This window comes from Eulemur rufifrons, chromosome 9 (genome assembly GCF_041146395.1).
Source record: "Eulemur rufifrons isolate Redbay chromosome 9, OSU_ERuf_1, whole genome shotgun sequence".
Lineage (NCBI taxonomy): Eukaryota > Metazoa > Chordata > Mammalia > Primates > Lemuridae > Eulemur > Eulemur rufifrons.
The window spans coordinates 23,737,933-23,765,264 of record NC_090991.1 but is presented as its reverse complement, the minus strand read 5'-3'; the positions used below and the strand labels follow the sequence as shown (position 1 = coordinate 23,765,264).

The window sequence follows — 27,332 nt, the reverse complement described above, 5'->3', positions numbered from 1 at the left end:
CAGACTTTTAAAATGTGAAGTAAAATTTAAGAGGAATTCTGTGGATTCTCAGCTTTGCCTCCTGATGGTGAAATGTTTGCTAGGTTGAGAGAGATACAGTCACAGGAATGTGATCTTGGATTCCACTAACAGGAGCACAGATTCTAGGCAAAGGAAGGTGACAGTCCTACCCTTTTCTGGTGCCCTGTCTTAAAAGGTCCTTGGACAAAGGACAGCAATCTCAGAGGAGGGCAACCAAGATGGTGACTAGGCTTTAAATAGAGTTACATAAGAACTGGTGTGTTTGAGCCTAGAGCAAATCACTGTCTATGAATATCATCTAGGCTATGGGACTAGCCTCATGATGCAAAACCAGCACCTATGATATAGATTCTGAGAAGCCAGGTGCCAGGTAATGGGGCTCTTTCCCAGGCACAGCTGTCTGAGGTAAAATGGCCTGCTCTGTGAAGAGGTAAGCTCCTCATCACTAGAGACGTACAATCCAGAACTGGATGACCACCTCGAAGATGCCAGGGGTCAGCCCAGATGCCTTTCAAAACTCCTTCCAATCCCGAGAGCCCAGCATTCTACAAGACCACAAGGAATCTTTATATTCCTCACAGATAAAGAAAAGGGGGTGAGAAATTGGCATGCATTGTATATCTACTTTGTCCCAGGCACTTCAACACATATGACCTGATTTAAAAGGATGAGGACCAGGGAGATTGAGTGATTCACCTAAGGCTGCACAGCAATCAAGAACTGGGACCCAGATCCCTAGACTCCAAATCTAGAGCTCTCTCCTTGGACCCACCTATCCCTATTGAATAATTAATCACATGTTTAGTACATACCCATTGCATTCCTACTCTGAATGAACACTAGTGTGGACAACGAGAACACATTATATGCAGATTATTAGTAAGGTCACAGGATCTTTGCTCTGTGGAAGGTCGCTGCCTAGTGTGTAAGTATGGGTACCATCTCTGCATTGCTTGACTCACTGTGAATGGTGCCACTGGAGTTGTACAGTGTGGTAGCCTTGGGTAGACCAGTAATGAAAGATGAAGCAATTCAGTAAGTACTATAATAAAATCATGCACAAGGTGTCATGGCAACACAGAAGGCATGATTAATTCTACCAGGGAAGGAAATCCAGGAAAGCTGCACAGAGGAGGTGATGTCTGAGCAGGGCCTTGAAGGATATGGAAAAGAACAAAGGGCAGAGGAGACTGATGTATATATTCATCCCACAAACAATTATTGAGCAGCCCCAGCTTGCCAAGAATTGATGAGTAATTCCTAGTCCAGTAGGGGAGACAGACAAATCACCAATAAATTGCCATGAGTGTAAGCGCAACCACGGAAACATGCTCACGGTACAAAACTGGTGATAACTTTTTCTGGAATAAAGTGAGGGGTCTGGGAAAGCTCCTGGAGAAGTGATGCCTGAGATTTTTGGAAGAAAAACAGAAATTTTCCAGGCTGATAATGAGGAGTTGGGAGAGAGGGAAAAGCATTCCAAGCAAAGGGAACGGCATGTGCAAAATTTCTGAGTCTTGAGAGATCATTCATTCTATCTTCAGGTACCCAAAGCAGATCTGAAAGGCTTCAGTGTAAAATGTTGGAGTGGTGGGCAGCCAGGCAGGAGGTGGAATTGACATTCAGGCTTTTGGGCAGGACCTACCAGGTTTCCAGATGAATGGGAAAACCGCATCGGTGTGCGTCGGGATTTAGCAGGCTTAGCCACCTTCCTTTCAAAGCCATGCCCCAGATTGAAAGCTGGAAGAGAGAAAAGTGTGAGCCACAAATCCCCATCTCCTCCCCACCGGCTCTCCAGTCCCACCGCTGCGACCCCGGCTAATCCAGCCTCCTGGCCCATCTGACACACACTTCCACTTAACATTTTGTTAGCGACTCTATAAACGAGCTCTCCCTGACCTTCAATCCCTGGCTAATTGCTGGTTTCATGTACAAGACTAGCTTAATTTTACGTGATAATTACCTGAGAGTGGCAATACATATGGCATTGCATGTTTGAAATGTCAGGCCTGGAAAACCACCAAGTGGCCATAGTCAGGGGCAAAGGGAGGAGGCACTTGGAGGCGGCAAGGGGATACAGGAAGCACCCAGTGCAGACAGAGCTCCGGAGAACTGGGGCCCTGGCCTGCAGTAGGGCCCAGAATCCTTGACGGGCATGGTATACCCAGGGACACAGGCCAGACAAGCAACACATGAATTTCACAGTCACACGCGCACATGTACACATCTTGGAGAAACACGGACCAGGTCAAAGTTATGGCTCATATATGTTCTTCCTTACCCTTTCAACAAATGCTCACTGAGCCCCTACTATGTGCCAGGCAGTGTGTAGGAACTTGCACTGGTTTCAAACCCCCACCCCACCCAGGGAGGGCAGAAACATGTGGAGGGCATTGTTGGGTTATCTCGGTTATTTGGAGGGATGCTATTGGCACTGCATAAGCAAGGCCCAGGAATCCTAAATGGCCTGCCAATTCCCAGCAATAAAGAATTGGACACCCTAAATTATTATTATTATTATTTTTTTTGAGACAGAGTCTCACTCTGTTGCCCAGGCTAGAGTGCAGTGGCATCATTGTAGCTCACAGCAACCTCAAACTCTTGGGCTCAAGCCATCCTCCTGCCTCAGCCTCCCCAGAAGCTGGGACTACAGGCACATGCCACCATGCCTGGCTAGTTTTTTCTATTTTTAGTTGCCTGACTAATTTTTTTTCCATTTTTAGTAGAGATGGGGTGTCGCTAATGATCAGGCTGGTCCCAAACTCCTGACCTCAAGCAATCCTCCCACCTCAGCCTCTCAGAGTGCTAAGATTACAGGTGTGAGCCACTGCGCCCAGCCTGGCCACCCTAAATCCCTGTGCTGGCTCTGTTAGGAAACCCTCATAGCTAAGCCAGGGCCATGGCCTTGAAGAAGCTGGGTGGCCTCTGCAGTCTTGGAGCTCACAGCTGGGGAAGGACGGACAGTAAGGGCAAGGGATTGTGATGTGTGAGAAGACAGTAATGAGAGGGGACCCGGGAACATGCAGCAGCTGAAGTGACAGAGTCCAGGGTTCAGAAAAGACCTCTCTTAAAAAGTGCCATTTCATCGATCTGGCACACGTGGGCAAAAAAGAAAAAAGAAAACAACAACAACAACAAAAAAAAAAACGTGCCATTACAGAAATAAGCAAAACACAAAAAGAACTAATACGTTTTGATTCCATCATGTGCCAGAGCAGTCAAATTCATAGAGACAGAAGCAGAATGGTGGTTGCCAGGGCTGCGGGTAGGGGAGGGAAGAATGGGGAGTTATTGCTTAATGGGTACGGGGTTTCAGTTGGGATGATTAGAAAGTTCTGGAAATGGATGGTAGTGATAGTTGCACAACAATATAAATGTACCTAATACCACCGAACTGTACGCTTAACAGTGGCAAACATGGTAAATTTTATGTTATGTGTATTTTACCCCAATTTTTAAAAAGTGTCATTTCAGCTGCGTCCCGAGGGCTGGTCAGGACACGGCGCATTCGTTCATTCCCTACGCAATGCTTGAGCAGCACGGTCAGGCGCAGGGCTGGAAGAACTCCCAGCCCCTGCACCGCGGGTTGGATGCACAAGGCCAGGTCTCCGCCTCATGTGCTGCAGTCCAGCAGGCACGAGAAGCACATTTCTCTGCCACACGGTAGAATGAGTCCAAAGAGTGGGACCGATAAACTGAGCAGAAACATGCCAGGGAGGGAGGCTGCATATCCGGGAGGACTCAGGGAGTGAAAACTGTGTGGAGAAGTGGCCGTGACACAATCTTGAGAGGCTGGCAGCACTTGCACAGGCCTAGATGGCAGTCCAGAAACTGCCTCTGTCCCCAAGGCAATTGGGGGGAAAAGAGCTGTTTACTGTAGGGATGGAAGACCCATGTTCCCCCACCCCCAGCATCTCCAGTGTCTGCAACGGTGCTTGGTACGAAGATGAATGAATACAAAACAGTATCTGTGTGTATCTACGCCACGTGCCACACACCTGGGTGTGCACATGCCCTGCAGACGGACGGCTCAGGTTCATGTTTTCCTCCCCACTCCAGGGAACAGGACAAGGCAGGCAGAGTCCAGGGCCCCATGGAGCATAGGCAAAGAAGGAGAAAAGGGTGTCCCTGGCCACCTAGGAGGACCCTTCCATGGGTCCTCAAATGCACACAAGCCACAGGATAAGGTAAGAAGCACAATCCCCAGATTAAGGTGAGTTCTAAAAGCCCCTTTAGCCTCCTCACCCGTGGAATTGTGGACTCCTGAGCTGTGTTGGAGTAAATTACTTGCTTAATGAGATTTCAATTAACAAAAACAAATTAAAAATCACTTGGTAATTAAGCTGCTCTGAACCTCACCAGCAGCTCTCCCTCAGACCTCAGATTTCCATGGGGAAGGAGCTGGGAATGGGGGTCCACTCGGACTCAGACAGCAACGTTGCTGGGGCCCACCCTGCCCTCCCACCCCAGGAGCCACAGCATCCTGGAGCCAAAGGTGGATGGGAGGGAGGGGCCGTTCATCGCAGGCAAAGTGGGCTCTAAACTGAAATTCAAATTGTATTTCACCCTGCCCCTTGGTGCTGTGTGACCAAGGGCATGTTAATTAACCTGTCTGGGCCTCAATTTCCTCATATGTGAAATGGGGATAATAATAGAACCTACGTCACTGGGTTAGGGAAAGATAAACGAATGAATGAATGTAAGGATTTAGAAGACGGCCTGTCCCATAGCAAGGGCTCTTAACTCACTTTATCCTGTGTGGTGCTACAGGGGGACTTTTCCAGCCTTGCAATTTGCACCGTCCTGATCTCCAGAACCCTCCAGGGCAGCCCTGTTTCTCGGAGGTAGGGAGTGAGGCCCTACCGCAGGGGTTTCCTTGGTGACGTTTCTCCAAGTTCTGTCCCACTCGGGCGCCCATCTCTTCCCATCTGAGCCAGCAACTCCAATCTGGAAGCTATAAAGCTTTCTCCTCTCCCGTCTCCTGGAGAACAAATACTCCTGTCCCTGGGTTGCAAAATCATCCACATTTTCCCACATGAGCGTCCTAGAACGTTAAGTGGCGCCAGCATCACTGGCCCCATTCCACAGATGAGAAAATGGACTAAACAGCTTCCCTGGTGGTTGAAGGAGAAGAACAATGCCCAGTGCTGGCAGGAACACGAAGAAGCCACACTCTCGTCCCTTGCTGATGAAACTGTAACAGCTCAATCTTTCCAGAGGGCATGAAACCGAGTAAGTGTGTAATACATGTAAATGATTAATGTTTTAAATGATTTTTTTTTGTTTTTAAAGTTTGTAGCACATACACTTTCGAAGTTACTAAAGCAAAAACTACACGAAGACTTTTGTGACAGTTATATATGTTTGCTTTATATGTAACACGTTTTATTTATAGGTATAGATATAGTTAGGTATGCACACGTGCACACACACATACACACGCCAAATGTTTTCTCTGTGGGGGTGGAAATGGCAGATAGTTTTGGTTTTATGTGTATTCATTCACTCGTGCAACAAATATTTTTAGTGTCCATGAAGGGCCATTGTGAACAAGACAGCCTTGAACCCTGCCTTCAGGAAGCTTGCAGCCGGGTACAACGAGGCGGATTTATAGAGGAGGAAGGGCCCGGACTCCCTCGGAAGCTACTACAGCAGGAGGCAATGGCAGGGGGCGGGAAGGGTCTGCAATAAACATTTATTTCTTTCGTAATTGGATGAAAATAAAACAATTTATATATTTTTAAATGAATCCCAAGGGTCCCATAGCTAGTTAGTAACAGAACTGAAAGTAGACCTAAAGCCTTCTGGCTCCCAGGCAAACGATTTTTTTTTTTTTAATCTGACACCAATACTCTGGGAAGTTTGAGCAGCATCCCGATCTTAAGTAAAAACCATCTCAAAATGGGCAAAGGAGATGTCTGACGGAGGTGGCCCTACCATCTATGCGCCTCGTGTCAGATGGAGGGGGTTTCCTCGTTTACACACCCACGGGAGATGGAGGGGGTTTTGCTCACGCACAGGCACGTGCGTGCACACACACACACACCCCACGCCAGATGGAACGGACCATGAGTATCTTATCACCCATCCTCCCTGGAGGAGGAGTCCCAAACACTTCTGGTCTCAGCAGTCCCACTGTCCCCGCCTGCTGAACTCTAGTGCTGTTTCCACCCACGCTGGCTCTGCCTGCCACTGGGAGTCCAGGCCAAGGGGAGAACAGCTCAACACCCAGAACCTCCCACCCGCTGCTCCCTCCCACCTCCCGAGCGGTGCAAATCCTGCAGGGCCCTGCCCCTGCAGACCCCTCTGCCCTGGGGAGGGCCAGGGCAGGAGCCATCCTCTAAGTGCCCAGTGGGGTGAGGGCTTCGGCCCATGAGATGTGTTGTCTTCTCCTCTACCAGACTTCAAGTAATGTATTTTGTGCTGACTTCAGACAATCAAAGGAGGAGGACACAGAGTTGTACTTTCCAAGTAGCTGGCAACCCTTAATCAATGTTAATTGGCTCTAATTAGCATATGTTAATTAATGATATTTACTACAAATTAAAGGTATGAGTGCTCCCAGAGGGTTTCCTGTTCATCCAATTAGTGCCAATTAGTTGCAATTAACACGTGTAAATGAGATTCCATTGAACCCAAAACAAACAGCACAGAATCTCTCAGATTCCCCCTTGCACCTTTTCAGTCAGCCAGGGGAGGGCAGGGGTGGAGAGGGAAAGGTGAGGAAGGGAGAGGAGAGAGAAAGGCCCCTGGGCTGACCTCCTAGAGCAAGATGCTGACTCTGTGCACCAGGAATGGGAAAAGGCAGAACCAAGTCTGGCCAAGCAAGCCCCTGGGCATGCGTGGTTACCCCTGGCTGACCTTACGGGGCTCCTTAGAAAGGGCCCCCACCTTGAGGTGCCTTTGAGGGCTGGGGGCCATCACTTGGGCATCTCAGAACCTGCCAGAGCTTAACCCAGTCCATGGCACATACTAGGTGCTCAGTAAAAATTGGCTGAATTAAAAGTTGGCTCCTTTGCATCGAGGTCCAATATCTTTAAATATACAAAATTAAAGGATGCATTGATTTTTTAAAATATGCAATATTCTGTTCTCCATAAGGTCATCCCAAGGGGTCTACCAAGAAGCAAAACAGTATTTGCCTCTCCAGCTGAATTCAAACACACACACACAAAAGAAAAAAAAAAAAAAAATAACAGTATTTGCCTCTATGACATAATTTTAATATAATCAGTATATGTCTACAGAGATTTTACTTTACTTGTAGTGTTGCCATTTCCTAACTCTATTTCTTTTTATCTCAACTACTATCTGAGGCCCAAACCTCTGTCATGGGTAGAGAGTCAGCCAGAGGGGGCCACCATGAACCATAAATACTACCCCAAAGCCTCCACCACACAGAACCTTCTGGGAAACTGTGATGGAAGATACAGTTCCCATAATTAACACACTTTCGCTACACCAAACTTTTCCATTAAAGTTGGCTTTTGTTAATTTTAAATATTGATGGTTTACTGCGTGCCAGGTGCTGCCCCAGGACCGGGTGATACAACAGTGACAAATCACAAGTGAATCCCGGCCCTCACTGGCTCCCCTTCTACCATGTACTATTACCCTCCCCGTTGGCATTTCGGTGTATCTAGAGTCAGAGAGACTTAGGTTCGTATCCCAGTTCTGCCTCTCAGCAGCTCCATGTGAGTGTTATTTAATCTCTGGGCCTCAGTTTACCTATCTATAACATGGGTATAATAATACCTATTGTACAGTCATATTATCAGGAGGATTGAGCTCCCTCTTCCTTGGGGCAGTATTTGGGGTCAAGCCCCAAGGAAGGTAGGAAAGAGGGAGGTAAAAGCCAGAAGCCCACACGTGAAAGTCTGAGGATGTCATCCTCTCCACATCTGGATCAGCCACCCAGGCTGGCCCTACAGTCCCTCCCGCCTGTGCCGCACTTCACAGTTTATAAAGCTATTGCACAACCAGCACCCCCAGCAGATTCTCATCACCCCCCTGCACCCCTGCTGTGTTTTGAGAGTGAGGCAGGTCGGAGGTGGGCTTAGAAAGGGGACGTGCTTCCTGGGTCACACAGGCTCTGACTCCTCCTGGCGTGTCCTCCTTCATCCAGGTGGTGAGAGATGTGACTAGGATGCAGAGAGGGTCACTCCAACTGGCCAGAGGCAGGGACTGGCCCACTCGTGCCAAGACTCAAGGTGGACCTTGGCCCATCAGGGCTCCAGGGAGTCTGCAGCTTGGCAAGGCTGCCTCCAGGTGAGAGACATCAACATCTGTAGCTGTTGCATCCCCTCCCTCAGCATCTCAACACAGCTCCACCCGTAGGACCTCCTGGAGGGTGTTTGATCCTTTCAAATTGCCTTGGTGTCCCCTTCTATAAAGCCAAGGAGTCTGTTGAGATGGCTTCTAACACCCTCTCTCGGACCTGATGTTCTAGGATCTTGGATGTCCGCTGCAGAGCATGGGCCCCCTTCTACAGGACACGCCCTGACACGCTCAACTGCCAGGCAACTCCCCAAAGCCTTGGTTTTCCTCTTCCCCGAAGATGGACCCCTCCCATCTGTGGTGGCCTGATGGGTCCCACCCACCCTCAGTCCTTTCTCACTGATTGTAGCTCATCCTCCACCCCCATCCCAACATTTTCTTGGATAGTAATGAGCCGCCAGGCATGGTCCCCAAGAGACCAGGCCTTGGAAAAGTTCTCCCTCACTCTGATCAGACCAAAGTTGATTTGGAGGCCAGTGGGTGGAATGGAGCTGATGGTGTTTATAAGAGCTCAGCTGGGTTACCTTCAGGGAGGTGGTGTGCGGCTGCAGGATGGATGTCTGTGCTGGTGCCTCTTGGGACCCAGTATTTCTTCCCTGCCTCTGCACCCCACCTCAGGGCCAGGGGGGCATGCTAGGGGAGATCTGGAAGCAAGTAGGAAAAAACCTCTTCTGACTGCCCTTCCTTCTAGCAAAAATAAAAGCACCCCCGTTGGATGCCTGCCATGTGCCAGGCCACTGCTAGGCCATCTACTTGCATTATTTCCATTTAGAGGCGGTGGCATCTGCTCCGTTTCATCTCTAGGTGCTGTGGGCATCTTGAGCTGGGCCTGGCTAGCTTTGGGACTGATGATCAGCCAGTTTTGACCGTGGAAGGTGCAGCGGGAAGGTTGCAGAAACAATGAGGAAAATGCTGCCTGCTGTGCCCCCCCACCTACCAGCAGACACACACACACACACACACACACACACACACGTACCCCTCTCCTCTCTCTTGACCAGACGGATACTGGCTCCACCGCCTTGGGCAGAGGGTAGATCCAGGGAGAAGCAGCTGCCACTAAGAAAGCCAAGTGTAAAAAGCTAAAGAAGCCGGGGACACTAAGTAGGGTGAATTCTCAGCTTTCAAGGACAAGAACATTGTCTCCAAAACAGCAATTCTGGGTGCCCAGGAAACTCCAGGGTGCAGAAAAGTGACACTGGCAAAGTGTCTGCTTCTTATCCCACTAATGCCTCTTGAGAAGTGATATCTCTCTAAAGCCAAAGTTCCCGAGATGAGGCTTAACATGGCCACTTTGGGGGGGAGAAAAAACACACCTCGGCTCCAGGAATGTAACAACAGAAAATAATTAAGGTCTAATAAGGTCAGTGTTCCACCTTAACACCTTTTCAGTTCCAGTTAAAACCTCTACTAATTTGCCAAGAAAAACCAGCCTCACTTGGGTCTTATTATTTGAATCACGTCCTGTCTCTTAATTTAAACGAGAGACTCACATAAGGATTTTTTTTTTTATTTTAAATTACAATGCCGACTTTCTTCCAGTTGATTACGGTATATGACTCTCCGTTGGAAGGCCATTATTTTTTGCTATGATTTACAAAGCATTTAAAGCGAAATCAATGTAATAAATATCGAAGTATTGTAATAGATAATTCCATATATTTAACTGGAGACACAGCGCAGGCCTGGTTTGGGCAGTCAGGAGACGGGCAGGGCGAGGATGGGGTAGGGGAGCCACCTGGCAGTCGCTCATTTCTTTTCTCCTGCATTCATTTAACCGGGATTCACTGAGCCCTCCCTAAGATTCTGCACCCTGAACATGGGGCTGTGGGAGTTGTGGGGTGCCCAAGATGTGTCCTCCAGGGGCCACGGACTGTTTGGAGATACTCCCCTGCAACAGCCTGCTAGTAAGTACTGGAGGTCACCAGACAGGCGGCCACCACCAGCACTCTGGAAAGAGCCATGATGGGGGAGGAGGAGTTCACCAGAGGGAGGGGGTGGGGGCTGCAGGTCAGAAAGGCCTTCCCTAGCCTCTCCTTGCTTCTTCATCCCTTCCCTCTTCATCCCCTCCTCTGCCCTCCTTTCATTCTTACCTCTTCCCTCCCTGGGCTGAGCTCTGGAGGCCACTGGCTGCAGCCAGCTGGGCTCAGATCAGGACAAACAGCCCCAGGTTTGCAGCCCCGAAAGCCCACCATGAGGGGAGAGGTGTGAAGGGGGAGATGGTGCCAGCCTCCATTCACCCTCTCGGTGGGTGCTCACCCCCAGGGGCAGAGCCTATAGCAGCATCTGCCGTGCAGGTCAACCTGCCTACCTGGGGGCAGGGGCCAAATTTCAAGCTGCCCTCCTACCTGTTCCTTGAAAAGGACCGAGGAGCAGGTCCCTTTCCAGCTACTCTATCACCTGCAGCTCCATGGGGAGCACCCCTCCCCTTCTTCCTGGCCTTGGAGTCTGTGTGTGGAGGTCACACGCATCAGCTCCCAGGTGGGTTGTGCTCCCAGGTTCCTGGCTTGATTCAGAAACTCTCTCTCACCAATGAGGGAGGCACATGTGGGCCACCGGCTGATAACACACCTCCAACGCAGGCAATGTGCTCTGTCCGCAGCGCCATTTGAGCACTGAGGAGATCTTAACAAGGGCTTTGTGGACTAGACACTGCAGGCTTGTGATGGAGCACACACGCACACTCTTAGCAGATCCCAGAGAAGGAAGACGTGTTGTTCCTTGCCTTCCCACCCCAAGCCTGAACCCAAGCCCCAAGTCCCTAGCTCTGAACAGATTTCACCATAAATTTCAGGAGGGGACGCATAGAGGGAAAGGGAGCAGAGAAAGGAGATTTACAGCGAACTTGCTTCCTGACATCTCTTTGGCCCATCCCATAAAATAACAATATCACCAGATAAATCACACAGAGTCTCAGGGGACCTTACCCTTGTCCTTGTGGGGTCTTTGGAGGGAGTCAGGGGGGCAGGGTCAGGAGAATCCACCCAGCTGGGTTCTCCCTGGCAGCATCAGTTCCAGTTGGCATGAGGGGATCTCAGATCTAATCCTCAGGATATGTATGGAGGGGGAGTGGGAATGGGGTAAGGCAGAAGACCATTAGCTGTCATCACCCAAGAGAGAGCATAGCATAAGTCTGTGGTTCCCAACCCCTAGGCCACGACCCAGTCCTGGTCCTGGTCCATGGCCTGTTAGGAAACAGGCTGCACATCACCGCCTGACCTCTTCACCCTACCTGCCATGACACACCCACCCCTACCCCTGGTCCATGAAAAAATTGTCTTCCATGAAACCAGTCCCTGGTGCAGAAAAGGTTGGAAACCACTGGCATAAGGGATTCAGCATGGTCTTTGAGCAAACCCCAGTGCAAATTCCTAGCTGTGTGTCCTTGGGCAAGTTACTTCACCTCTCTGGGCCTTGTCTTACTTGTCTGCAAATGCAGGGCATAGAATATCCCCGACAGGATAGATGTGAAGATTTATTGAGAATGATGTATGCCAAAGCTGGCATATGGTAGGCATTCAGGCTATGGGGCTATCATAGCCACAGCTGCCTTCCCTCCTCTAGGATGCAAAGCACTGGCGGTGTTTCCAGGAGAGGGGATTGAATGCCGGGCTCTCCACAGGGACACCACACTGCCCCTCTTCCTCCTTCCTTTCTGGCTGTTGTGTCAGCATCAGCCTTCAAGGTTAGAAAGGCAGGTCTCCATCAACTCACAACGTGACTATCAGCAAGTTTATTCCCCTCTCCAGCCTCAGTTTCCCATCTATAAATGACAGGATGGAATGTACTTCATCTTTAAGGCCCAGTCTCCCATAACACCAAATCCAACAATCAGGACCAATTCCCAACAGCAACCAAAGGGAGTGGGCAGGACAGAGACACTGCGGGTGGTGAGGCCAACTGAGGCTGGCGTGGTATATAGACCAGGTGAAAGATGTCACCTTCCTGGGAAGGGACGGAAGGGCTCCATCTGGCTGGTCCTACAACCCCGACCACCCCAAGTGTTGATTACAGCCTGGATGGCCATCGACATGGTCTGTAGAATCATGTCGATGAAGCTTCCTGAGGTGGGAACTGGGGGAGGAGGCTCCATCTACCTCACCCCTCACACCTGCAGCGAGCTCGTGCTTCCTTTCCGCTGGTGCGGGGAAGCCTGGGCTCCAGCTCCAGCTCCGAGGACTGTCCCCAGCGTCTGCCCTCGCCTGCCCTTTCTCCATCCAGCCTGCCTTCCTTTCTCCTCCCACGTTTCCTTCTCCTTGTAGCTGATGTCTTCCTCTCTCTCTTCTTCCTTCTCCATTTCCTCCCATTTGCTCCTTCCCTGCCTGCTTCTCTGTCCTATTTCCTCTTCCTCTTCTCCCCTCTTCACCATTTCTTTCTTTTCATCCTCCTCCTGGCCCTTCTGCCTGTTCTTCCACCTCCCTTGTTTTCTTCTCTGTCTCTGATTCAGGGGAACGAAGGTGGTCCTATCTCAGCGAGCGAGTGAGCGGGTGTGAGGGCAGGGGGTGGAGGGGCGCGCTCTGGCCTGAGGCCCTCCGTGTCCCTCCAGCCTCAGGAGGATCAGGAGTTCACCCGCAGGGCAGCTGTCAGCGGCTCCGTGGATGGATGAGTGAAAGTGTAGGGGGTGGGGGAGGCGAAGGTGCCTGGGAGGGAGCCAGTCTTTAAATAAAAATGAAAGAAGTGGGTGGATGAAGTGATGGGGCTGCTTAATAATACGCCCGCCCAAGGCACCTCTGCCACGGACGGCCCCGCCCACCTCCTTCCAGTCCCGGGCCCCTGTCCCCATCCCTGAAGTTTCCCTCAGCACAGAGGGCTGTTAGTTTCTCCGATCCTTTGGGCAGGCCAGACAGCAAGTGATACCCCCAGCTCCCCAGACCCCCTACCCAGCCTCCTTGTGTCCCATTGAGGGTCGGCTGGGATTGGGACCCAGGGCAGCCTGCTCACAGAGTGATGTCTGGGCAGATTAGCGCCCCAAAGCTGGCAGCCCTATTAGGAGGCCTTTGTGGGGGAGGGGGCCAGAGAAGGAGAAGGGGATTTTCCATTCTCTGAGCAACTGGATTACACAGCCAAGGGATCAGGGAAGAACCGCTCTTTAAGCTGTCTCTGCCCTGGCTCTGCGCCTCTCTCGTGCTCAGCGGGGATCTTAGCGAGCTTTGCCTGCTTTGGGGGTGTCTTTTGGTGATCTGAGGCAAGTTTGGGGGCCAAACCACGTCTCAAAGAGGGGACGAGCTTGCCACCACCCCCACCACCCCTCACCTTTCCAAAGACCCCAGGTCTGGAGGTGGACCTGGAAGGCGTGACTCAGAAAGATGAAGTGACTTGCTCTGAGTCACACAGCAAGTGAAAGCCGAGATAGTTACCTGGCTACAGACTGGGTTTATGGGTCTATGTTCTCTCCAGAGTGGGCCAGAATCCTCCTCCTATTTTGTCTCTCTGGCTGCAGGGGACCAGACCATAGTGCATGGTGGAGAAGACGGGAGATGGGGAGGAGATTAGGTTTAAAGAACCCAGAGTCTTAAAGCCTAATCTCAGCCTGACCACTAACTTGCTGTGTGGCCTTGGACAAACCACCTCCCCTCTCTGAGCTTCAGTTTTCTTATCTGCAAAATGGAGATAAAAACATCTCTGTCAGAATAGTTCTGAAGGTTAAAGAAGACAAGGTACTGGAGAGCAAGGTACTGCTACGTACTGGCTGCTCTGTGAGTGACAGTGAAGCAGACTGTCACCCAGGAGCTATGCCCACTCCCGGGAACAAGAGACTCTTCTACAGGGCCAAGTAACTGGCTCTTCCCACCAGCGGGGCAAATCCATCATATTCAGCAACTATTGGCCTCCCCCACCTGGTGTAAGGTTATTGGGGGGTCACGACCCCATACCTTGTATCTACTTTCTAGAAACAGCCCCCTTCACAAGAGGCCCAAAGCCCCCCACCCTAGCTCTGTGTGGCCCCTGAAGGCCTTTTGCTGATGAAGTGGACATCTCTGACCTTCCTGATGGCCTATGCTCCTTCCAGCCAGAAAGTGTCTATGATCCTGTGACCCCTAAAAGCCCTGCTTTGCTAATGGTTTTATGATCTTCCCCACAGAATTCTCTCTTTGCCCTCCCCACCCCCAAGTCCCCTTTCAGTAGGTCCTAGTCAAAATAAACAACATTTATGACCAGAGCAGGATTCAAGGTCTGCATTGCAAACAAATGCAGAGCCCTTTGAAGGTGCCTGGGGAATCCATCACATCCTGGGGTGTGACACTCCCCAGGCCCAAGGGGGGCTGGGCTGGGAAGGGGCTCAAGCCTGGGAAGCCAGGCTCTGGGCTCTGGATCTGGGTTTGGAGTCCGAGGATCCTGTGCTGTCCCTGGGGCTCCCTCCTCGGCACCAAGCCCAACCTCCATGCAAGGGAAGGAGGGAGGAGGGAGAAGGGGGACTGGACATGGCATGAGATGTCCGCTGTGACCAGCAACCTCTCCTGCTGGTGTGCAGGCCCCCTTGGGGGCCAGGGCTTACCTTGGTACGGCATCAGGGAAGAAGGAGATCAAACAAAAGGGAGGTGGGGGGAATAAAGAGGTAAGCAGAGAAACAGGCAGCAAACAGGAGCGGATGAGAGGGTTGGAGCCCAGACCCCCAGGGGTCTCAGACCCCTGAGAATGAGATGCCTCTGCTGGGCTCACCTTTTCCGGCAGGTATGGGCATGGAGCAGGTTTGTTTTCAAGGGGGACCGGCTCTGCCTGGGGAACTGTTGTTGGAGAATATTAATGTAGGATTCCCAAAGGCCCGAGTCTGAGAGCAGCTTTCTAGGACACGCAGCGCAAGGCTTTCTTCAGCCACCACACCAGCCTCCAGAACTGGGGCACGGGCCTGGGGGCTGGATTGTGACTCAGGGCTGCGGGAGGGAGAGAACTTTCCTCCTGAGGGCTGTGCCTTCTCATTTACCCTGCTAAAAATATTATGCTATCCAACAGGTGGGGTGAGGCGCTAGACAGGAAATATGTCCATGTAGCAAAGGCATCTATTACATTTATCAGGTACCCACGTATAGCGTTTGCATATACGGCATATAATTAATGTTGGATGAGTGAGTCAGAGAGGAAGGGATTGGAAAGGAAACAAAGAAACAGCTGGAAATGTAGGTATGAGTTTTTCCAGGATAAATGTAGTTTGTTCAAAATTATTCTTTCCCTAAATGAAGAATCATTTTAATAACTTTTTATGACCTTTGCATGACAAGCAAATTTATAACTTTTAGCAAAGAGTCCTGGTGCCCTGGTGCTTCGGATATAAAAGGCCCTCCATAGCATATAGAGTTTTAGGGCTTGAACAGTCTTGGAGATCCAATGGGTCTCAACCTTGGTTAAACATAGAATCACCTGGGGGGGGCTTTTGAGAAGATAAGATGCTGGGACTCACCTCCCAGAGATCTGGTCTAATCGGTCTGGGGTGGAGTCCAAGAATTGTATTTCTTAAAAGCTCCCCAGAAGATTCCACTGTGCATCCAGGATTGAGAACCACCCATCTAAGGCTGATACTTTACAGATGTGGAAACTGAGGTCCAGCAAGCACGTCACCTAGATTCACACAGCTAACTGGCAGCAGAACCAAGGCCAGAGAAGCTGATCAGTTATCCTGACTCTTACATACCTCTCTGACATGTTTGTTAAATGAGCAAATGAAAGATTGATCCTCTTTTGGAGGTACTTCTGTCTGCACAGACCAGCTACCCACCCTACTCTCCCACCCCCACATTTTCATGTTATTTTTATCAGAGGCTAGACAGGCTGGCATCTTGACCCTGCTCCTCCAGGCTTCCCATTCTGAAGGGCTCAGGGTTAACTGTCCACCATGGCTGTTGCTCCATGGTCATACGGAACGTGCCAGTGAATGTCTGTGTGCTCCCAGAGCAGGGCTGGAGGAGTAAGTGTGTGTGTGCAAAAGTGCACATGTACACAAATGCACATTTAGGTCCAGAGCATTCTCCTGCAAGTGGGCACACATCCTTCCAGGCACATCAGCACTTGGCAGTTAGAGCACTTCCATGTGTACATATAAATATCCATGTGCAGGATGACATGCATGTTGACTGTTAGCATCCATTTCTGCAGCAGTATAGGTAAGTGTGTGAGGAAATATGTATAAATGAACCAAAGACTCTGAAATGTGTGTGCTGGTACCTGTGTCCAGAATTGTGTATGTACAGAAAGCTAAATCTACATTTACAAAAGCTACATTTATATTTACCAGCAAAGACACGTATATGAAAATATGTACATGGCTGGCTGCCCGTGTGACTAAGTGTGACTGGCAGTCTGCGTGTGCAGGGTACAGGTTTATGTGTGAGAGAAAGGTTTCTGCTGTTTCTATCACATTTCTCCTAAGTAATCATTGGGAAATATATGTGTCGGAAAACTGTATCTTTCATGCTTAAATATATCTCAGCATATATAAATGAAACATGATATTGTGCCGACTGAGATGCTACACATTAACATTGTTTATCATTGATAGAATTAAATAACCCATGCAAGGCCCTGGCAGCATTTCTCACAATTTTATTTAACACTGTTTTGGCCAAGCAGCATTTGGCAAGCACACACATACATTGTAGATTACTGCAACAAACGCACAATTTGTAGGTTATAATACACAACATATGAGAAGTATAACAGAAAAGTGTCATTTAAAAATCCCACCTGTCCCCATATTTCTTTGGGCTCACCTTCTTCTCCTTCCTTCCCCAAACCTGATTAAAACCCATCCCTTCACACTTCTCTAGGAGGTCTCTGCATTTGTAGCAAAGAGCGATAAAGTGCAGGGTGAGGGTTTGAGGTAGGGGAAGAGATAACACTCCAAGACCTGGTCTCTGGAATGTGTCTGCCCCTCCTCAGTCTGTCAGAGGAAGGCCCAAGCCCCAGCATGTGTTAAAACAGGGAGACCAAAGGAAGCATTTTTACAGGTTCTGCAGACCCTCAGCGCTGACTGACAAAGGTATTCATTCAGAAGGAGGAAATGGAGCATTGCACTTATCAAATTAGTGGTAAATTCTTCATCAAAAGATTTCATAGAAATGCTCCCCTGCTTTTCTTTTGTAAGGGTTGAAACTATACACTTCCTAGGGCCCAAATGAAAACAACGTTGCACACATAGTTATGGGCCTGCCAGCTCACCTTCCAAAATTGTGTGCTGGCCAGTGGACTAGAATGTTGGCTAACTTATGGACAGCCGGAGGGAAAAGAAAAACTAAAGAGCTGGGAAAGCTTGGTCTTCTTCTACAAGACCAAACTGGAACATGAGCAAGAAGATGGTAGAACCACAAATGAGGGACATATAAGCTAAGAAGGTTTCCTTAGCAGCCACTGGGCAGCGATGAGACATCGCATTTAGTCCCCAAAGATTATGAATAAATGGCACTTTGTAGGTCTTTTCAAACTTGCCCCAAACTTCTTCATCTCCCAAGAGTCAGGCCAAGATCCCACATGGAACCTCAAAGCTCTGCTCTCTAGGAGTCTTGTTTTTAACCATCTCCGGGCTTCATTTTGGCACGACAGTACCTAGATTGAGACGAGGAACTCCTCCCTATGCCTGCCTTCCTGCCTCCTAAGTTTCTCTCACTGCCTTTCCTCCTACTGAGACCCCTTAGACTATGCGGTAAAGGGGGCCAAGTCCAATTTAAACAGCAATTGGACTCACCTTTCCCACCCCTGCTCCCCAAATCCTCAGCCACCAGCAATGAAGTCATCAGAACTGTCTTTTCAGACAGCCCCCGGTCCCTCTCCAGGGATCAGCATGGATATCAGCCAACCTGCTTGGGGGACAGCTGAATGCCAGCACCTGAAAGTGTCGTAGCATCTTCACATTGCTGAAGTCAGGAAGTTGGCTCATCGGAGCCCAGTGCCGTGGGATGTCTCCTGAGTGAATACAGAAGAAAAAAAGTTTCCTAATGTTTGGATTCAAAGTGAGAATGGTGGAAAGCACTCATCAGTGTATGTACACCCCCAACACACACAAACACACACACACACACACACCCTGTCCACGCAGACAAAATCATGAATCATCTCCGTGGCTGAACATTTTAGCGTTCAGTAATATTCTGAGGCCCAAGGTTTTCAGCCAAATCCCAGGTCTGTGCACAAGGACACTGCATAAATCCCTCCCCTTATGAAAGGCCAGTCTGAGCAGATGGGACCACTCTTAAGTAAACTGTGCAGCCCTCCCCTCATCCATCTCCGAAGGAGCGGCAGGGGGCTGGCCCTACCCACCTCCAGAGAGCAGAGAGCGGCAGAAGCTGTTAATTCTTGAGGCTAATGTCCACATCTCCAACTTATCTCTCTGAGGGGAGGTGTCCGTTTGACCACACACTCCTCCCTTCCCTCCCGCAAGGGGAAATCAGATCTTGAAGTCAGACTGGAGGAACTGCCCTGGGACAAGTGGTGGCCCGGAGGTGGGAAATCCAGTATGAGCACGGGAGAGCCGCCAGGGCTAGGAGGGAGAGGCAGAAAGGCTCCTCAAACCCAGTTTCTTTCAAGGCTAAGTCTGGGGAAACAAACCTCACTGCAACTCCACTTTCTGGTGACCTGCCTCATTAATATTTATTAAACAAGAGATTTTTTTTTAAGAGAAGAAGAAAGGGCCAGATAATTAAACACTCAGCGGAGGTAGATGGCATCAGGTAGGCCGCAGCCGAGGCTGAACGTGTGCCCTGTACCTTCTACCTCCCCAGCCCCTGCTGCTGTGTCAGGAAGACACGAGGCAGGTGGATGGAGAAAGAGACAGACTCGGGCACTCCAGGTGCTCACCAGGAAATGCATGGACTGTGAAATTACACCAGGGCTGGACAACTTACCACCACGCTGGAACCCTTGGGGTACTGAAATAATTAACTTGCTAATCAGCTATACCTTGCTCTTTCCTTTCTTCCTGGAAAAAAACAATTGCAAATCGCCTCCCCATCAGGTTCCCATGTCAGTCACTTGGAGACAAATGATGCTTTTGAAGAAATTACGCTCTCTGTCGCCATGTAGACTGAAATGGGTCACACCAAGTCAGGCCTCCTCCTTCTCCCCCACCCCTTCCCACCAGGCCTCAGGGGGCACACAGAGACAGAATGTTTCTGGAGATGCAGGGTTTTTTCCATCCATGGCGCAGAGCTTTTCCATCTCTGCTAAGCTTTCTCGCTTTTGGTCCTCTTTAGCCTGCTTGCTGGCGCTAAACAGCCAAGATCCATGTGGAGAAAAGAGGACTGATTAGAATCGTAATAATAATCCCTGGCATTCGTCCGGCTTTAGCGTTCACAAAGTGTTTTCACACATTATCTCATTCGGTCAGAGGAGGTCGGAGCTGGAAGGGACCTCAGCAATCATTTAGCCGAATCCCCTCTTGTTACAGATGGGAAAACTGAGGCCCAGAAATGTTAAACGTCTTCCCCAAAGGCCAGAGACAGTGTGGCCAGGTCCCCACACTCATTGTCTAGGGATCCTGTGCTGTCCCCAATCCTCCGAAATGATGGAAAGGGCACAGTCACCTTTTTGTTCCACAGTAGATAGGAACGAAGACATCTAAAAATTAAAAGAGTAGGACATGAGACTGAATAAAAGCAGCTCCCGTAAGAAATGGCTTGGGGGAGTGGGAGAGACGATTCCTCTAAGTCCTGAACAGAATATGTTAATTAACAAACTTCCCCCTCTCTTTGTCCCCCTAGCCTCCCCACTTCTCTCCAGATTTAGAAATACGAACATGATGCAGTTTGGGATCTAAGGCTTAATTCGGCTGCAGGTCCCGGGGGTAGGGGAAGGGAGGCTTTTCTTGGATTCAAATCTGGCACCTACATTCCCAAGGGTTCACAGCGTGATGGGCCTGTGTGTGCATATGTGTGTCCACTCAAGACATTGGATTTAGCAGTGAAAAACAGGCATCTTGATCCTTTCACAGATCAGATGATTTGCAAATTAATGGCTCTTTTCCCCCAAGGCTCTGAGGAGGTTAAAAAAGATTTCTGGTGAAGGGGAGAAAAAAGGTGGAAAAATATACAACGGGGAAAGGAAGCAAAACTGACATTGCATTGTGTCAGGAAAACACTTCCCCGTGAATGGTGCTTGTGTGTCTGGACGTGGGTCTCTGCATTTCCATGGGGCTGTCATGCCCCAGTTGCCCGAGCCTGTTGGAAGGTAAGCGGTTCCTTTGTGTGTTCGTTTATTACTAAGCCCAACTCTTTTCCCTCTAAAACTCCTTCTTCTCCCTGTTGAGCTGACCATGCTTCTGGATTTATGAAGAGAGATGTTTTAGCAGAAATCCCCCAGAGTGTCCCATCAGCCCTAAATCCCAGGCCTGCTCACCCCCCCAAGACCCCATGACACACAGCATGCCAACACGGCTTCCTCTTGCCTATGCATTAGCCATCCATTGTAGCAACCTGACATCTCTCACACATAAAACCGTAAGAGAGAAATAAAATATCTGTCTCTTGGCGAAAATAAAGCTTTGCCTCCCTCCTGATGTATAGGATATAAAATAAAGCCGCGGCTCCAATAGTGGCTTTTCCTTATGCCGGAGTTGCCTTTGCACACACGGAGACAATGAAGACGGATGGTTTGGGACGAGGCCCAGCCTCCTGGGGCCGCCTTCACCCTCTTTTATTATAGTCTCTCCCCCCCTCCCTGCCTTTTTCTTTCTTCTTTACTTTCTTTCCTTTCTGCTTTGGATTTGCCTTTTATATGCCCTTCTCTTTCTTTCCTCTGGAACTTTATTCCTCTTGCTCACTTTCCTTCTACAGCTTGACACAGACAGTGAGGAAGGAGCCAAGTTTCTCATCTTCTCAAGCACGCCGCCATCGCCATTGCCTCCCCTCTCCGGGCCCCCAACTCTCCCTGGACCACCAGCCTCTATGACTAATTTTGCTGTTACTGCTTGGGGATTTGCTTTGGTCAAATGTACAAATGTTCCCAAGGGACAATTAAAAACGTGTTTAGTTGGGGGGGTGGTGGGCGGTGGATTTTTTCTAGGGAGGTGCCCTTCCTCCCTCCTTCTACTCCCTGGGCTGGGAGGTTTATAGATCTCAGCATTTATTTATTTAGCCTCTGAGGAGGCCAACAGAGCAAAGATGCCACCTCGCAGGGGCGAGAGTTGACATTCACCTCCCAGAGCAGAGCCTCAAAGCTGCATCACCAGACAGAAGGGGCCTTGGACCCCTTCCAGCCAACTCAGCTACCAAGGTCCCAGCGGGTCCAACACTATCCCCAGTCCTGAGAACTAAGGGTGCTGCCAGGAAGCCTAGGGCACCCTCCCCACACTAACACAGATAGACCAGAGCTGTCCCCTCTCACAGTCACACGGGTAGAGACTGGCCACCTTCTTGCCCTCCCACACACGCAACACTCTTTCCCACAGTGTACAGTGTCTACCTTTTTCCTCCTTTGTCCCTGGAGGCCTCACCCTTGCCAGGTGGCAACTGCTCCCTTCTGTGCTCTGTGTCTGAGTGGGTTTGTCTCTAGAAGCCTCTCCCCACCCTCGCCCTGACCTCATCCCTCTCACTGCTCTCCTTGCACCCACGCCATTCAAAACCTCATCTGCTCTGTGGGACTGCAGGACACATCCCGGATCCTGGGAGGAATAAGCAGTAACTGAAAGGAGGCGGGTGCAGGGTCTGGGCCCCTGGGGGAGGGACAGGGGAGTGGGAGCTTTGGTATTGCCTGGAGGTAAGAAATGTCCAGGGGGTGGGGTTCAGCCTCTGAGACTGATCTCCCCAAGTAGAGGCCTGACGAAGGGCCTCAGAATATGTAACCAGGTCCCCCTAATCCGAAAAGATCTTTATCAATGCTGCCCAAACCTGGAGGGGCAAGGTGCAACACCTATTGAACTCTGCCCAAAAAGTGGGGGAGGGCAGGCTTAGAGCTGCCAAGTCCCTACGAAACTCAATAGCAGTCCCAAAGGTTGTTAGCTTTGGGGTTCCCCTCTCACTCTCTTCCTCTCTCCACTTGGTATCTCTCCAGATATCGGCAGTGACCACCACCATTAGGTAAGGGGAGAGAGTCAATTAGAGAGAGGATTAATTACTCTGAGGCACGAGCCCCGTTTGTCTTCCTTACTGGGTGTGAATGTGTGTTCAGACAGAGGAACACGGGCACGCACCCAAATACACATTGTTGTCACGCCGTCTTAGACGTTTTATTTATTTGTTGGATTCCTGCCCAGAGCCGCTCACACGCTTTTCCACGGGCGCCGAGTCTCCCACCAAACACGCCGCCTCCTTTTCTCCCGGCTGCGAGCGCACCCGCCACACACCGCACCCCCTCTGCGACCGCGCGACGCCCCCGCGGTCCTCGGCTCCGCGCCTCTCCCCGCCCCCTTTTTTGTTCCGGGATGCCTTTCGAGGCCTCTTTTCCGTTTCTTTTCCTCCTCTCTTCCAAGCATTTCCCCTACTTTTCCACATTCCTTCTCTTCTTTCCTCCGGGTTTCTGCCCTTCTCTCCTCACTTCTCTCTCTCTCCTCTCTCTCCTCCCGCTCACCCTCTTCCTTCTGAGATTATCCACCTCCTGTCTTTGCTCAGCATCTGAGATGACCACGCTGGACCCCGCTGTCCTACCCGCCCCCTTCCCCCATGCCCAGGGTCCCTCCAGCCCTCGTGGGAAGCCAACGTTGTTTACCCAGGCCGAGCGCACACCGTGACGCCCCAGCCGGATGCTGCCCTTTCCCGGCCCCGCAGTCCCTGCCTCGCCCACCCCCGCCCACCGCCGCCCAGGCCCGCTAGGCTTGGAAAACGTGGCCAGGGGCAAAGTGCACACTGGAGCAAGGTGGCAACCCTGCACCTCAACTTCTCACCTTCAGTAGTGCCCTGACCGAGGGATCTCGGGCAAGCCCCTAACTTGGGCTTCTTGCCCCGGAAGTGGAGATAATTCCAATCCTTCTCTCCCACCCCTCATCCCCTTACTATGCGGTTCAGGGAAGATAGTGATACAAACTGTAAAGTACTGAACACAGTGAATCACGTCCACCAGAGAGCGATGGGTGAGATTAAGGCAACCTGAGTCAAGAGGGAACCAGAGGAAGGAGAGGGCGGGAGAGGTTGGCGATCAGATCCGAGGGACCCCGGCCAAACAATTCCCTGCGTCGCATTTACTGCGGCCTCACCGAATCTGTGTGGAGTCTGCGCTGCCTCCGGGATGGGCAGGGTCCAGGGATGCTCTCGTCTGGCTCCTTCCTCTCTCTTCCTGGACGGGTGTGGCTGGCTGCGCCGATTCCCGCGGATCCGCACAGAGCAACCACCTAGAGCCGGCTCCGCCCCAGGCGCCTCCTTTCGCAACCTAATGGCCCTTTTCTGGGGTCCGTGGGTTGGACAGAAGCGTGATGGGAGAGGAGGGAAGGCGCCAGGGGCGGCCGCCACTCTCGGGGTCAATAGCAGCTGCGGTGACTGGGTAGGCTCGGTCCTTGGGCCGCGCAATCCACCCGGGAACGTCGTGGGAAGGAGGGAAGGTGGGGCTCGGGACCAAGGAGGCGGCGGGAGGAAAGGGTGTGCGGGAGGGGGCGCCTTCAGATCCCCAAACTGCAGGGCGACTGGGGAGGGCTGACAGAACCCTCTCCACTCCCAGTTCCGGGACAGGCTCCCTCCTCTCAGGCTGATCCTCAAGGAGCTTCTCAGAAGAGAAAGCTGGGCCTTGAAAGCCGCTTCCTGGGCCCTCTGGGGCCTTTTCCGAGGGTGCCTGGCAGAGGGGTGGAAAGGATTCTGCGGTCACTGAGCGATGGACCTGCCCTGAAAATGACCCTCAGGGCACCTCTTCCAGAATGTATGCGTCCTGGGGCGATGTAAGTGGTTGTGGGTCTGCGTGACTTGGAGGACGTCGGGTAGGGAAGCGTGTGTGTACTTGAGGACGCAGACAGTGTCGGTGAAGGTGAGGAGGGAAGGCTGGTGCTCACCGCTGGACCGGCATTGGTTTAAATGAAGAACTGAGCCGAGCGGCTTCGGAGGCGAATTTAGAAAGCTCGGTCAGTTTTCTCTCCGTGTCTCTGCGACTGATTACGTTTTAAAATAAAAGCTCAATGAAAACGAAAAACAACATTAGTCTAGTACGCTGTCCCCGTGGACGCGTTAAATCTGGACTTTAAACCTAGAATCAGGAGCCAAGAGGTGCACCTTGCCTTGCGCTCCCAGACGCCCTCGTAGGCGCAACGGTTGGCGCCCATGGACCTGTTTACTGCGCCACCTGGACACCGGGACAAGCAGAACCCATGCCCTGGACCCAGTGTCCTGTCCTCGCCCCCAATTCCCCTACTGCGCTGGCCCGTCTGTGGGGAGGGGCCCCCTTCCCCCCACATCTATGTCCCAAGGTCCCTGCACCCCTGAAAGGATGGAGCAACCTTCTTTTGCCCACCGGAGAAAGGCGGCGGGCCTCGGGTTCGGGAAGGACCGGCAGCCAGGTCCAGCTGTCGCCCCGTAGGTCCCCACCGACCGTCCCCCACCCCATCATGACCCCTCTGCTTTGCATGAGAAGGAGCCCAGCTGGGGCAGGGGCGGAGGCGAGCCACCCGGGGCGGGGGCCACTACTATAGATTCCAGAAAGGGGCGGTTGAGCCAAGGGCGCTAGCGGCGAGAGCCCGGACAGCTGGCGTAGGGAGAGGGTAAGGGCTGCTTGGCTGGACCGGCTCCTCCCCGCGGGCCTCACTCTGCGCCGCGGGCTGGGAGGCGCCTCGGGGTCCAGGTGGAGAAAGTAAGGACCCCGCGCTACGCGGCTCTTAGCACCTGCTGGGGTGCCAGGATACTACCGGGTACCGCTCGGCTCGCTCCAGGAAGTGTCAGTTTCGCAGGAGGAGCGCGAAGCGTGAAGCCAAGGCCAAGCCCATGGAGCCCGCCAGCTAGGTCGTAGAACCGCCTCCTCTATCCCATTCCCTGCTCTGCCCTGAGCCCGGGCCTGAGAGAGACCGGTGGAGGGGATTGGGTGCGCGCGAGTTAACCAGTTAACCTCTGCGCTGCCCTGGCCAGCAACTGGGAGCCAGAGACCAAGTATGCATGTGCAGGGGAGTGAGAAGAAAGCTTTAGGGGCCCGACATCCAAAGGTCAGGACGGGGCGGAGCACCAGAGTCGCAGTGCGGGTCCCGGCCCGCTTCGGTTTCCAATGAAAAGGTGACGCTGGCGGCAAGGTGGGTCTGCCCGCGGGCGTCGGCGTTGCTGGGCACTGCGGGTGGAGTCAGAAAAGGGGCGTTGGCAGAGCCCTAAAATCCCATCGAGCATCAGCCATTAAATTCGCTGTAGCGACCTCCCGGTTCGTCCGAAGAGGGTATGCCATTTCCAGAGCCGGATTCCCTGCCAGCCCAGGTTCATCGCAACTGCGTTTCCGCCAGCATTTCTCCCAACTCAGCTCTGGAACCCTGTGTGGAAATCCTGACTCCTGCATCGCGAGTGAGGTCAAAAAGCCAATTCAAAAATACCAGCTACTGCTAGCTGGCCGCCCACCCTTACTTCCTTCCATATTAGGGCCAGATGTGCCTTTCCAGCATCCTCTCCCCCCAAAACAAAAATGGGGAACAAAAGTGGAACCGCTCAACCCTACCACCTTCGGACTCCACTTCGGAGAAATCCCGGTTAAGTAAGCATAGAAATTATGCGGTTGAAACAATAGAGTAACTCTTCGAGGCGAAGGCTCTCAAGACCCGGATGCGTCCACCAAGTCAATCACCCTAGTCGGTGGTGGTCCCGAGTTCATACCCAGAGCGGAATTAGGGAGTTACGGGCTCCCGGAATAGTGAACTATGGAGGGCATGGTTTGCTGTTGTCTGGGGAAGCTGGTGCCAACCCCAAGCCTGGAAAAGGGGACTACTGGAAGCTGAGCACACTGCACACCCCAAACTACTGCAGCCTCTTCGAGGCGCCTGGGCACCCCCGCTCCGGCCCTCTTCCCACCGTCACTATCGCGACCCCCCAGACGCCCCAGGAGTCCCACGGCTTCCCGCCTAGTCGTTTGTTTTTGTATGTAAAAGATGTCTCCGGATCAGTTTTCTCACAACTTCTCGCCAAGGTTGCAACTCTTCACCCGAGGCGCTTCCCCACCCACTCCTTCCTCCTCCCGGGGGCCGCGCCTCCGGTCTCCCCGCCCCCACCAGGAAACCGCCCCAATCAACTTTTCAAGAGCGCGCTGCGGGAGGCAGACACCCAGATCTCCCAGAGACTCGGACCCTGTGGACTTTGGATGGATTGGGGGAGGGGACACAGAGACAGGAGGAGGGAGATTCTGCTGCCAAGCCCCCCTCCCCCTCCAAAAACGCGCGCTGTGCCGTAGACAAACTTCCAGGTCAAGAAAGCAACGGGGGAAAATGCCAACACCCGCTGAATTGCAAAGCCAAGTAGTGCTGTGGGGCCGCCTGGGATTCCGGGACCCGGCAGCACCCCAACCTTCACCAAGGCTCGGTTTTGGATTACCCCCACTCTCCTGCAGAACTCTGGCATCCGCCTGAGCCTATTCCCGCCCTCTCTCAGTCCCTCCCACCGAAAACAACGCCTTACCGGAGCAGGAGGGGGCCCAGGCACCGCGCTGCCCGCCGCCCGCGTCGCGCGAGGCCGCGGGTGCCGCCGCCACTGATCCTCTAAACGCGGTCTCCCCGCACTCTCCCTGGCCGGGGGATGCAGAATGGTTTACAGAGGGACCGCGAGGCGCTGATTGGTCACAGGCCGCCGTGACGTCGGCGGGCGCTGCATTAAGGCGAGGGGGCTTCCAGAGCTCAGCCAACAGCCAGGAGCAGTGACCGAGCCGCCGGAGCTGGGGAGAGACGCGCCGGGGCGGCGGACTGGGCCAGGAGACCAGGGACCGAGGGACGCGCGCTAGGAGAGAGCCAGCAACAAGCCGCGGCCCGGGCGGCGACAGCGGCGGCCCGCGCCGAGCTGTTCCAGACGCCGGCCTACTGTAGCCGCTACACCAGGACATTTTTAAAAACCTCTCCAAGCTGCCCTCCTCCTCCCCGACTCCTCCCGCTGCAAAAGGAAAAAAAAAAAAAAAAAGGAAGGAGGATAGAAAGGAAACCCAGATTTTCCACCACAAGGAAAAAAGAAAAAAGAGGGGCAAAAGGA

At 52.0% G+C, this 27,332-nt stretch overlaps 1 long non-coding RNA gene across 1 annotated transcript; it reads right to left on the bottom strand.

The window, feature by feature from the left end:
- Positions 1-1,219: 1,219 nt before the first annotated feature.
- On the bottom strand, positions 1,220-26,869 carry LOC138391829 (uncharacterized). The gene is made up of 2 exons (XR_011234864.1): positions 26,772-26,869; positions 1,220-1,761 (listed from the first exon to the last, which is right to left on the bottom strand). It is a non-coding gene; the product is annotated as an uncharacterized lncRNA (long non-coding RNA).
- Between the last annotated feature and the right edge of the window lie 463 nt (positions 26,870-27,332).